The 12594-nt window shown below is 43.8% G+C and overlaps 1 pseudogene; it reads right to left on the reverse strand.

Annotated features, from left to right (window-relative positions):
- Positions 1 to 777: 777 nt before the first annotated feature.
- Positions 778 to 1525, reverse strand: LOC102852467 (annotated as a pseudogene).
- Between the last annotated feature and the right edge of the window lie 11069 nt (positions 1526 to 12594).

The raw sequence follows: 12594 nt of genomic DNA on the forward strand, positions 1-12594 counted from the left end.
TGATTCAGAAAACAGAGTGGAGACACATTTTGGCATGGTCTATAGGCATCTTAATGTTGCAAATAGTAAGGCAGGGGAAGGATTCTAAAATACACAGCTGGTTGGACTCCAAGCCCTAAGAGGTCAAGGAGACTTTCCCCTCACCAGGCTAAGAATGGCTTATTTTCTGACGTGGTGTTCAAACTGTCACCAGAAACCCTAGAAGCGGTTTTATCTTTTATGTGTTTTTATTTTTCTTTTGTAAAAGAAAGAAAATGTAACATGTAAACATTCAGGGTTGATCTCAACCTTCTGGAACCAGCTCCTCTGGGATCAAGGAGGAAAGACTGTTTAATCAGCATGTGGATTACAGTCATCTTCCACTGGAATGACAAGAGTTCCCTTACTATAGAACAGCACAGGACACTGGATCCTGGCAACAGGATTAGGCTCTCCCACTTCCCCTTATTGGTCAGACCTGGCATGGCTCCTCCCTATCTCCTACTCAGATAGGTCCTTAGTAAACAAACCACTAGCAAAAAACCTCTCATGCATAAGAAGTCTTCTCTACTCCCTGGACTGAGGACCATGGCCCAGAGGTGCCATTCTGACTGGACTAGAAAAAAAGAGACTGTGCAGGAGACCAAATGGCTCAAATGGGGCCACCAGTCCCCCATCTGCAGCTACAACTAAAGATGCTTACAGATGTGGTCAGTGTAGCATGTACAGGGGAGCAGAGCAGGGGAACCGGATGGGCAGGGAGGGTGCATCTTAGGACAGCAGTCAGCCTGCTTGGCTTCACTTCTTGGCCTTGCCTTGAGCAGCCACAGCTTCCATGGCTTTGCGAACCGTCTCTTCATCTCCCAGGAACTGCATGGGCTTGATGGGCTTCTAGCTCTTGTCTAATTCACAGACACCATGGGCCAGGTTCAGCTCCATGATGGCCTCCTCAGTGAGACCCTCCAGATGTTTGACAATGCCCTGAAGGCTGCTGCCATGGGCTGCAATCAGTGCTCATTCCCCCTCCTTAATCTGAGGAACTATTTCTTCCACAAGGGCAGGGCTCTGGCAATAGTGTCCTTCAGACGCTCACAGGAGGACAGCTGATCTTCAGTCAGATCTGCATACCTGTGATCCTTACTGATGTTGCCATCAGTGGTGGCAGGACGTCATAGGAGCGCCTCCAGATCTGGGCCTCACCATGCCTGGCAGCAGTTTCTGCTTTGTCGAGGCCAGTCAGTTGCCCATAATGCCACTCATTGAGGTGCCAAGTCCTGACTACTAGCAGCCACATCTGGTCAATGGCGTCCAGTACTGTCCAGAGCGCCCGGATCACTCACTACTGCACTGAGGCGAAGCAGATGTCAAATTCATAGCCAGCAACTTGTAATGCCTGTCCACCGCACCTCCTCATTTGGCCTCTGTGTTTGGCCTCCTCATGTCCCTCCAGGATCATCAGGTCGACACTGTACGAGCCGCTGAAGCTGTTCTCCAGGTTCCAGGTGCTCTTACCAGGGCAGCTGAGCACAAGCTGGTAGATGGCCATGGAGGCAGGCTCGGGATGTGGAGCTCACTGGGGTTCTCCCTAGATTTTTTTTTTTTGATAGTTGTTTTCCTTTTGCTCCAAGAGTAATTGATACAGCTTTTAGTGTAGTTGTTGTTGTTGTTGTGTGCCTGTAGACTTAGAACTGATCCATAGCTGAACCTCCAGTGAGTTTTCAGAGGTGTTAAATAGCAGGGGAGGAGATAGCTCATCCTTCTCCTGCAGAGCAGGCTAGAGGGTTTGAACCTCGTGCCTTTGTGATTACAGCACAGTCTTTTACCATTAGGCCACAAGAGTGTCCTATAAGTAGACTTAGTGGTTTTATTTTGTGGTTTGGAGAATGATAAATTTAGACAAAAGCATCATGACATGTCCTTGTTTCTTAGTGCTTCAGTAACAAATGCCACAAATGGGTGGATTTAAAGAAAAAATTATTTTCTCACAGTTAAGGAGACTGTAAGTTCAAATTCAGGGCACTGACTCTAGAAGAGGGCTATTTCTGTCTGCCATGGGGGAAAATCCTTGTCTACTCTTCTCTAGCCCCACACCTGAGCTAATCTGAGTTGAGATGCTTTTATGTGCAGAGGAAGGAACCCTTTTAAATGGACTAAAAGTTTTGAATACTGACCTCACGTCATTCATGTTTGATAATTAAGTATTTGTAAACATGCCTTTTTCTTTAAGTACAATTTTGTATAGACAGGATTATCCTTATATTATTACCAAATTTCCAATTGTTTGGGTTTTTAATTTCTCTTTTTTCTTTCTTTTCAGTTTGTCTCACATCATCTTAATAATGTTCTGTTGTGATCATAGTACTTTTACAAATTTTCAGAAGTAAATTGCTTGGCTTTCAACTCCACCTAGTTAGCAAGGTCCACTGGACCTTGGCCACCATAAGCCACCCTGCTGGTGTTTTAAATAATGACACTATAGTTTCCAGTATCATAGCAATACCCAAGATTGCTCATATTTCTCCTGTGGAAACCCAGCACTGGTAGATTCAAGCATGTATGACAAACTTACAGATGGGCAGCTTTGGTTGGGGATGTTATTGGGTTTTTATTCATAAATATTAGGGAAGAATACATTTTATTATATATATCTTTTCATAGATGCTGGTTTTTTCCCACCTTAGATTTGTCCCTTTTACCCATCCATCTATCAAGGTCAGAAATTTACTCATATCATCATCTGACTCAAAGGAACATTAATGAGAAATGAATGCTATTTCTTTGGTTTAAATCATCTCTTTTGGAGACCTCCATGTTTCATTCTGCTGTACCAAGGGTAGCTATGAGTAAGTGCTAACATGACGATAAGAAGTCTCAGGTGAATGCAGAGTTTTTCCTGAAGTCCCCACCCCCTCTCAGTCCTCTATTCCTCTTCTAAGTGGTGTTTGGGTACCTATAGAGGAGGCAGATGGGGAGACAGGAGTCTTGGATTCTTGCTCATCTCTGTTCAGTGTGTGTGGGGGGGGCTGGTCCTCTGGCTAGTTATCATTAAAGGGTGACATTTTTTACTCTAGATTTTGGGGTTTTGTTCATTCAGCCCCGCCCAGCAGGCCTCCCAGTCCTCACTGAGGACTCCATCATTCCAGACTCCCTCACTGTGTCTCCTCACATGTGGATACTTAAGGGTCAGTACCACAACACAGACCATGGAGAACAGAGACACTATATCTATCAGGTGTAGCTATGTGGCTGCATCTCCCACTTCCTGGTGAATCTCCCCTTTGGGTTCCTAAATGGGGAGCAGTCAAAACCTCTTCTGTTTTGGCTTTTCTAACAACTTGCTATATGGGGACCCCTTCCAAGACTTGAGCCCAGTAAAATAGAAGCCAGAACACAAGAATCTGACTGCCCATTGCCCAGTCTCCAGGAAGGTGAGCTCTGATGAATGTCCCCTTCCTGTCTCTTTTGGGAAGAGACATATCACAGTTGTTTTGTGGGTTTTTTCCTCAGTAATACTACCCAAAAGGAATTTTAAGATCTCTGAAATATTCAAAGAACTGCGACAGTGAACTCAGGCATATCAAGGGGCATGAAGGTGCCACAGGATGCAGCAATATTTTGCACACAGGGTAATGCACATGATTTTCATGAGCTGACTAGAAGGCAACCAATAGCAAAAGCGCATAAGAGTGTTGTCACAATGTGGAGATTGACATTAACACCCTCAAATTAAATGTACATTGGAGGTTAAAAGGAAAAACAATTTGTTCTGTAAATGTTCATACAAATCAAAATAAAAAACTTTTTTTTAGCAAGGTACATGAACAAATTTGTATTACTTCATTCAGTTAATCATTAGCATAACTCAGCACAATCCACTGTCTTATTCCCATTTTACAGAGGAGTAAAGTAAGACACTGAGAAGCTTAAGTTCCAGGAGTTAGTGACAGCATTAGAGCTTCTGCCTCATAGTTCAGTTGTTTGAGACTATTTTTGTAGAAAACTGAGATTGTTTTCCAACCCCTGATCTTTTCTGTCATTCTGAATATTAAGGCAGGACCTGAGGAATAGAGGTAGGAAGGAGTACATGGTGTGATGTGTATCATGATGGGATCTAGAGGAGGCCTATGAGGAGAGTATGGACAGTTGCTGCCTGTCCAGAATTAAAGCTAACAAGGTAGAAATGGGGATAACAAAGACCAACCTATAGGCCTTTCTCTGCACTGAGAGAAAGAAGCTGGAAATAATAGAAGAGGAATGGTTGAGAGAAACATGTCGACACAGAAATAGGAAAAGCTTATAATCACAGACACATAGTTGTTGGGTGTTAACCTGCACTATGCAGATAATACAATCTTGCTTGCTGAAAGTGAGGAGAGCCTCAAGTATTTACTGCAGGTCAAGGAATACAGTCTTCAATATGGATTGAAGCTGAACATTAAGAAGGCGAAGATTCTCACCACTGGGTCAATTGGTAGCACCATGATAGCTGGAGAAGATATTGAGGTTGTTAACAATTTCAGCTTGCTTAGCTCCCCAGTCAACACTCTTGGCACTGTTGCTGTGTATGGTTGAGTCAGAACTGACCCACAGCTGACCTTTCAATGGGTTTTCAGAGACAGTTAATCACATGGGAGGAGATTGCCCATGGAACAGCTTTTTCCCATGGAACAGCTGGTGGATTCAAATTGTGTGCCTTTGGAATTGCAGTGTTGCTTCTTGCCACTAGGCCACCAGTGCTCTAGATAGGAAATCAAAAGACAAATTGCACTGGGAAAGTCTGCTGTCAGGGACCTTTCCAAAGTCCTAAGGAGTAATAAGTCTAGGGACTAAGGTGTGCCTGAAACAGGCCATGGTCTTCGTAATTACTTGCTATATATCAGAGAGCTGGACAATGACTAAGGATGATAGAAGAAGAATTGATGCCTTTTGGCAGTGGTTCTGGAGAAGAGTATTGAATAGACCATGGTCAGCCAAGAGAACAAATAGATCTGTATTGAAGAGAGTAAAGGCAAATTTCTCCTTGGAGACAAAGATTTTGAAGCTCAATCTCACATACTTTGGGAATGTTGCCAGGAGGAACCAGTCCTTGGAGAAGGACATCATGCTTGGAAGGGAAGAGGGACAGTGCAGAAGAAGAAGATCTCAGATGAGATAGATTGACACAGTAAATGAAGTCATCCAGGTAGGTGTGTCAATGTCAGTGAGACTGGCTCAGGATAGCAGAGGGTTCAGAGCTATTGTACATAGGGTAACTATGAGTCACGGGCGACTTGATGGCCCATAACAACAACAACAACAACAGCATCAACTTGATTGAACTTACAGAGACCACATGTGGCAGAGTAGTTGTACCCTTATGGATTCTTAGGTTGGAATCTTTAAGGAGCAGAACCACTTGAAAAGATAGAACTGTTCCGAGATGCTGAATCTCAACAATGACTAGAAAGTCAGATAACTTTGGAGAAGGAAAGAGAGCATTTTGAAAGAACAGGAAAGTTCTACAGAGGGAGAACAGTTATAGATGTATTAGTCATTCATGGTTGTTATGTGCCATTGAGTCAGAACCAACTCATAGCTATAGTAGGTTTTCAGTGCCTGTCTATCTCCTGAGGAGAAGGTGGTGGATTTGAACCAAATGCCTTTGGGTTGGCAGTGTAATTTCTTACCACTAAGCCACCAGAACTCCTCAGATTTATTGTTATTGTTGTCTACTTTGAAGTTGGAATAAATTAATAATTAACCTTCCTGCAGGTTTTCAGAGGTAGTAAATCATACAGGAGCAGAGTGCTCATATTTCTTCCACAGAGCTGCAGGTGGATTCAAACTGAGTGACACTGGGTTGTCAGGGTGTGGTGTCAGAAGCCTTGATAATTGCCTTTCTTAGCCCCCCACTGGAGAAGTTCTACAGCTACCTTTACTGTAAACACAGGGTCTTGCAAATCATCAACAGCTGTAGGATCAACATAACAGAGCACTTTCCACACTGTAGGCTGTATGAAAACAGCAACACAGGAGTGACAGCACAACTGTGTTAATCTAGCCCAAGCCTGTTGGAGAATGAGAAGTTATGTGGACTGAGGAATCACATATGGTGAACTAAGCATCCAGCTGCATCCAGCCTGGCCTTTTGTTCACCAATTTATAAAAACAACAACAACCAAAAAAACCACCAAAACCCCCAAAACTCCCCACAAACCAACAGCCTGCATACCTATAGTGTGAGTCATTCCTCTAATGGATCTGAGTCTCTGGAAGACCTCCTAGCAAATCACTGAACCTTAGGGGCAGAGAAGAATCAGGGAACTGAGCCGCAGCTGGAACTGTTAACATTAGAAATTATGGACTTTTACAGCTGGTTACACATTTGAGACTATGTTGACCTGAGACTTTTAAAAAATCAAATAATAATAATAAAAGCACAGGGCAACTAGAGGAAGGAAAACATGCAGGGATTGGGGGTGACATACGCAGAGGAACAACAAATGCTCAGAGCTCTTCAAGGGCTGTTTCTCATGGGGAGCAGTAATTTTAAGGAGTAAAGGAAGGTGGCCTAGTTGGTAAGGAGCTCCACTGCCAACTCAAAAGGAAGTAGTTCAATTTCACAAGCTGCTTCTGAGAAGGCAGATGGACAATCTCCTGTGTGATTTGACTAGGAGTCAATTGAATATGAATCAGTTCTGACTCAATGGCAAGGAATTTGAGTTTGGTTTTTGTGTGGTTTTTTTAATGTAAAGTGGGGTACAGTATTTGCAAAGCCTTGGTTGCATAGCTGTAATTTTCCTTTCTCTCTGTGTGCCAGATAGACTTAGGTGCAAGGGAGTCTGGGAGGTGATGGTGAGATTCATTACAAGATGTTGGCCAATGCTTAGGTCACTCTGGCCTCTGATTTAAGACCTGAATCCTGCTCTGAACCACCAGCTTAGTTCACTGCTAGGTACTTTCTGTTAATTCTTGTGACCCAGTTTTAACCAATTGTGTTTATCACATTGAAAAAGTTACTAAGTTACTAACACAAAAACTCAGATGTTAAGACAATGCCCTTTTAATAGCAGTCTTGATATTTCTTATACATTTATGTTTAAACAAATGCTAAGCTAGATATATGTCAGTAAGTGTGTAAGCTAGAATGTGTAAGTGTGTATAAGGAGAGTCCTTTGGCTTTTCTTCCTTTCCTAATTCCCTAGGTCCCTAATTCTTAATTAGGTTCCCTAATTCCCTAAGCAGCTTCTTTTGACTTTGCTTTTTACCCTCCTAGGAGAGGAAGACCCCAGATGAGATGGATTTACACAGTAACTAATGGGATTAGGTGTGTCAGAGTCAGTGAGACTGGCTCAGGATGGGGCAAGCTTCAGCCCTGTTGTACACAGGGTCTCTATGAGTCGCGGGCTACTTGATGGCACATAACAACAACAGTTCTCTAGATCAGAATCACCAAAATTTTGCTTAGCACTAGAGTGTTTAAACATTGCACCACCATGGTTCTAGTTAAAGATGTTGCTATGCATGTTATAAAATGCCACTGAGCCATTTTGGACTTATAAGGATGCTATGTAAAACATAATGAAATACTGCATGGTCATCAGCACAAAATGATGCCATTAACAATTTCATCTTGCTCTGGTCCACAGTCAACACTCTTGGCACCAGCAGTCAGGAAATCAAAAGACAAGTTGCTTGAGAAAGTTGGCTGTCATTGATCTCTCCAGAGTGCTAAGGAGCAGCAATGTCAATCTAGAGACTAAGATGCATCTGATCCCAAGCATGGCCTTCTAAATTACTTGCTATGCATCTGAGAGCTTGAAAATGACTAAAGATGACAAAACAATCAATGCCTTTGAGTTGTGGTGCTGGAGAAAAGTTTTGAAATACCATGGACTGCCAAGAAAACAAACAGATTTGTCTTGGCGAAGGTGAAATGAGGTTGCTCCTTAGAGACATGGATTGTGAAGCTTCATCTCACCTACTTTGTGCATGTTGTTTGGAGGGGTCAGTCCTTGGAGAAGGACATCATGCACAAGAGAGGAAGACCCTGGATGAGATGGACTGATACAGTGACTGTAGCAATGGAGGCAGGTATGTCAGAGACGGTGATGTTGGCTCAGGATAAGATAGGGTACAGAGCTATTGTTCATAGGGTCGCTTTGAGTCGTAGTCTATTTGATGGCACATAACAACAATATCATGATGTTTCTTCCAAAGAGCAGCTAGTGGATTTGAACTGTGTACCTTTGGGTTGACAGCACACCTTATTACTACTAGGCCATCAGAGCCCCACATTCTTAATAACTTGTCCCACGCACTTGAGACATGGTAGAGCATTATACACTGTCTCACTCCCTCTACATCCACAGCATGTCTCTACTTCAAGTCTTTTACTATCTTAAAGTGAAGTTAAAAATTCCATCTCACAATGGAAGTTCTTGGTCTTCAGTATCAAGATTCAAAGGCTTGTAAAAACACAGTTGGAGTGTTTGTGTTTCCTTACTAAGTTTAAAAAAGGAAATCTCTGAGATTCCAGGATTTTCTGCACTGGCTAGGAGACCCTACCTGTTTTCCAGAGTACTCTGTCCAGGATTAGGAGGGTATGGGCCCAGGAAACCTACTTTAATATTTAAAAAAAATGCAAATCTCAGTGTCAAAGTCAACAGTCTCCTTTGGAATGCAAAGGCATTCTAGGTTGTTTAAAGGTTGAGTGGAATTCCTGAGCCTGTTAAGTGATCACAGTGTACTAACTCCCATAATGAGCATGAGCCCACTGTGTTGTGTAAATACTGCTTGGCATTCAACAATGAGCAACTGCCCCATTTACTTAAGAGAAAGGGGCTTTTACAGGAAATCAATACTTCTGGGCATTTAAGCTACTTAACACTTAGAGGTTATTTAACTTCTAGAAACTATTTAACACCTAGAGAGAAAGCAAAGGCTCAAATACCCCATCCTTCTAGCCCTTCTCACCTCACTCTACTCCTCCTTCCCTGAGAGCCCAATCTTAGCATTGTGTGTGACCCAGTTCTAAGTCTTGTCCTGCTGTTGCTGTGTGTGACCTTGAGAAAGGCCTTTTTCTAGGCTGAAGCCTCTTTCCCTTCCCACATTGTGACTTAAGTAACGTCAGAGGTCCTTTTTACTTCTGAGAGGCAGTGACTGGCAGAGAAAAGGAAATGTCTCCTTTTTTGTGAAACTACATATATACTTTTCATTTATCAAAACTCAGAGCAGGAATGGTTTCAGGCAGATTATTGAAAATGCCTAGACCTTAGGTCACTGTGCACATTATGCATCTTTTGCTGAAATGGACAAGAGCAGGAAGGAGAAGACTTGCAGGAGATTCGCCAGAAAGCATACCTGCAGAGCTACATTTAGGCAAATAAGAAGCAGGCAGCATACAGCCAGAAAATAAGTGTGAACAAATATATGTGTTTGTATGTGTATGTGCATGTGTGTATGTGCATCAGAACAATTTGGTTTTTTAGGAAATTTATTAGACATATAAATTCATATAATACCAAGATGCCAGGAGAACCAACAGGTTCATCCTAGAGAAGGTGAAACCAAGCTGCTTCTTGGAGGCAAGGATTCTGAGGCTTTGTTTGACATATTTTGGACATGTTGTGAGGAGAGACTAGTCCTTGGAGAAGGATGTCATGTTTGGGAGGATGGAGGGACAAAGAAAAAGAAGTAGACCCTTGATGAGATGGATTGATTCAGTGACTGGGTTAATGAGGGTAGGTGTGTCAGAGACAGTAAAGTTGGCACAGGAAAGAGCAGGTTTCGGGGCTGTTTGCTATGAGTTGCAAGTGACTCAACAGCACATAACAACAACAACAACCAAGATAACTAAAATGTAGTGACTAAAATGGTTTCTAAATATGTCTTGCTAAATATGTCCAGAGTGACCCTTGGAGAAAAAGATACTTTGAATGTGTTGCTAGTAGAGGCTATTCATAGGAGAGAGACATCATGCTTGGAAAGGTGGAGGGTCAAAGAAAGAGAGGAAGATCTTCAACCAGATGGACTGACACAGTGACTGCAGCAATGGGCTCAATGTATCAGAGATGATAAGGATGGCACAAGATAGGACAGGATTAAGGTCTTTTGTAATAGGGTCTCTATCAACTGACAAGTACAAGGTAGATGTCAAAGAGGGGAAATCCAGGGGATATCAGTTGGAGGATGACATGGAAGTCGGCTCCCTCTCACACCTCTCCTTCAGGTTTGTCATCTGGTTCATTCTGTCTCATAAGCTCTTTATGAGTTGGAATTTGAAGGGTGTGGAGAACTGGAGGATGGTAAGAAAGTGAGAATGAAGGGAAGGGTGAAGCTTGGTACCATGTATGTGGCTCAGCCACCAGAAAGAGACTGTCTGTGGGCAGTAGGGGCAAGGACTCTGGGAAGTTGAAACAACTGAGATGGATTTTTATCTCTCAGATGTGGAGTGAGAATGAATGGTAAACCTCCCCTCACAGTCACCTTAAAAAAAAATCTTTTGCCAAGTGTTCATTGTACAGAAACTGAGTGTGTTGTCATTTTATGCAAAGGGTGAGCTTCCCCTAGGCTTGATGTCAGGGAAATCAGGGTCAGTCTACAAGGGCAGACACAAGGGCCAGGAGTCCAGTTGATACTAGGAGATTTCCCCCACTCTACCTCTCTCTCATTCCTGGAAGCAGGAGCGGCATCCACTTCCGAAATGGCTTGCCTCCGGAAACTCTATGTACGAACAGTGCTCAGGCCGTTCGTTCATAGGGTCGCTATGAGTCGTCTACGACTCAACAGCATCAAACAACAACAACAACCTCTCTCTCATTAGCACCCTTTCTCTCTCATTAGCTCTGTCTGGGCCAAGCCTGTCCTCTCTCTCTCTCTTTCTCATGAGCTCTATCTGGTCCTAGTCTGTCTTGTTGCCAGAACATGCTTTGCACAAGTTTTATTCTCCTCTTGAAATATCTTCCCTTGCTCATCTCTCCACACTTTTTTTTTTAAATTTCTTTAGAATCTAATCACTCTACTTCTTCACTGCCTTCATTCATTCAGCTGCAAATTCTCATTTCAGGGTTTTTCCCTTCTGCCACCATGTACTAGCTAAGGGCAGAGACCACAGTTTCCTCCTCCTCACCCACTTCCAGATTAGAAGGCTCTGTGGTTTTCTTTCCATTATATGCTTAACCTCTTGTTTTATGCATGGAGCACAGGTGACATTCAATGTGCATTGACTCAATCAATAAATGAATATCCTTAAATTCCTATTAATCAGAACAATGGAGGGCTCAGGAGTTTTAGTTCCAATGGAGTTGCACTGCTAATCCAAACATCACTCTTCTTTGGCTGTTCAAATCCACCAGCCAGTCTGAGGGGGAAAGATGGGTAAACTCCTTATGTGTGATTTACAGCCTCTGAAACCCAACGGAAGGTCAATTATGAGTAAGTTCTAACTCGATGGCCATGAGTGAGCAAGCCATATCAACAATGACAAATACTTCTTGAAGAAAATGCTTTTTAAAAAAACACCTTCAAACGTTATTTCTCTACACTCAACAAATGCTTCTTGGGAAGGATTTAAGATAGCCTGATATTATTGCAAGCACACCTATATTTAGGGCCCATATTACCCTTCTTATGGAGGTTGGTGGCATTCTGAGAGTGTATCCAGATGCAAAAAGAAGAGCCATTGGAATCCACCAGTAGCTCTGGGGGAGGCAAATAGGCCTTCTCCTCCCATAAAGATTTACAACCCCGGAGCGTTTCAGTTCCCTCCTGACATTTACTCATTCTTCCATGTAACCGTTTGAAAACACCATTGAGATGGTATTATCTTCCCAACAACCATGACCTTTCACACAGATCCAACTGTCTGGGAGGAAACCAATTCCTCCAAGCTTTCTGTAGCCAACTCTCCCAGGGCATGCAGCTCAAATCATTCTTAGGAAAGATCTACTTAAACTTGTAAATCAGTCTCTTACAGCCACCTCAGATACTTCCAATGACAATCACCATGCAGAAAGGCGGACAGAACCTGGGCCCAGCTGCCTCAGCCTGCATGGGTTCCAATGCACTTTGAAGATTTGTGTTGCTGTGGTCTTGGAGGTGTGTGTGTGTGGTGTGTGTGTGTGTGCAGGGTGTGAGCGAGGGCAGTGTGCGTGTTTAGGAATTGCTGGACGTCTTTCCTTCAGCACCAGGACCAAGTCTCTGGCCCTGGAAGCCCAGCAGCGCGGCCTTGGCATGCTAAGTGGGCAGCACTGGAACGCCTTTGTCTCTCTAGCCTTCTCTAAGGACCCTGTTTCCCTCTGAATCTTAATGGACTTGGGCCCCACCCGCTTAGCATTGGTCCCCAAGTGTGGGGATGGCGCCCTTCGGCGATGTGTCACTGGACATTTGGGGGTGTGTGTGTGGGCACATTAAGAGTAAACTGGCACGGGAGAGGGTGTTCCTCAAGTCATCAAGCTGGAGAAGCCAAACACCTGCCTGCGCCCGAGGGGGCGGCCTCCCCTTCGCTTCCGCTCGGACGCACCCTCCAGGCAGCAGCCCCGAACGTCGGGGGTCCCGCAGCCCCAAGTCTCGCGGTGCTACAGCTCGGAGCCGGCTTGGGGGCGGCGCGGACGGCGCGCCCCCCGCCGCGCGACA

Source organism: Elephantulus edwardii, unplaced genomic scaffold (genome assembly GCF_000299155.1).
Source record: "Elephantulus edwardii isolate Elephantulus edwardi_28Jun2011 unplaced genomic scaffold, EleEdw1.0 scaffold00041, whole genome shotgun sequence".
Classification (NCBI taxonomy): domain Eukaryota; kingdom Metazoa; phylum Chordata; class Mammalia; order Macroscelidea; family Macroscelididae; genus Elephantulus; species Elephantulus edwardii.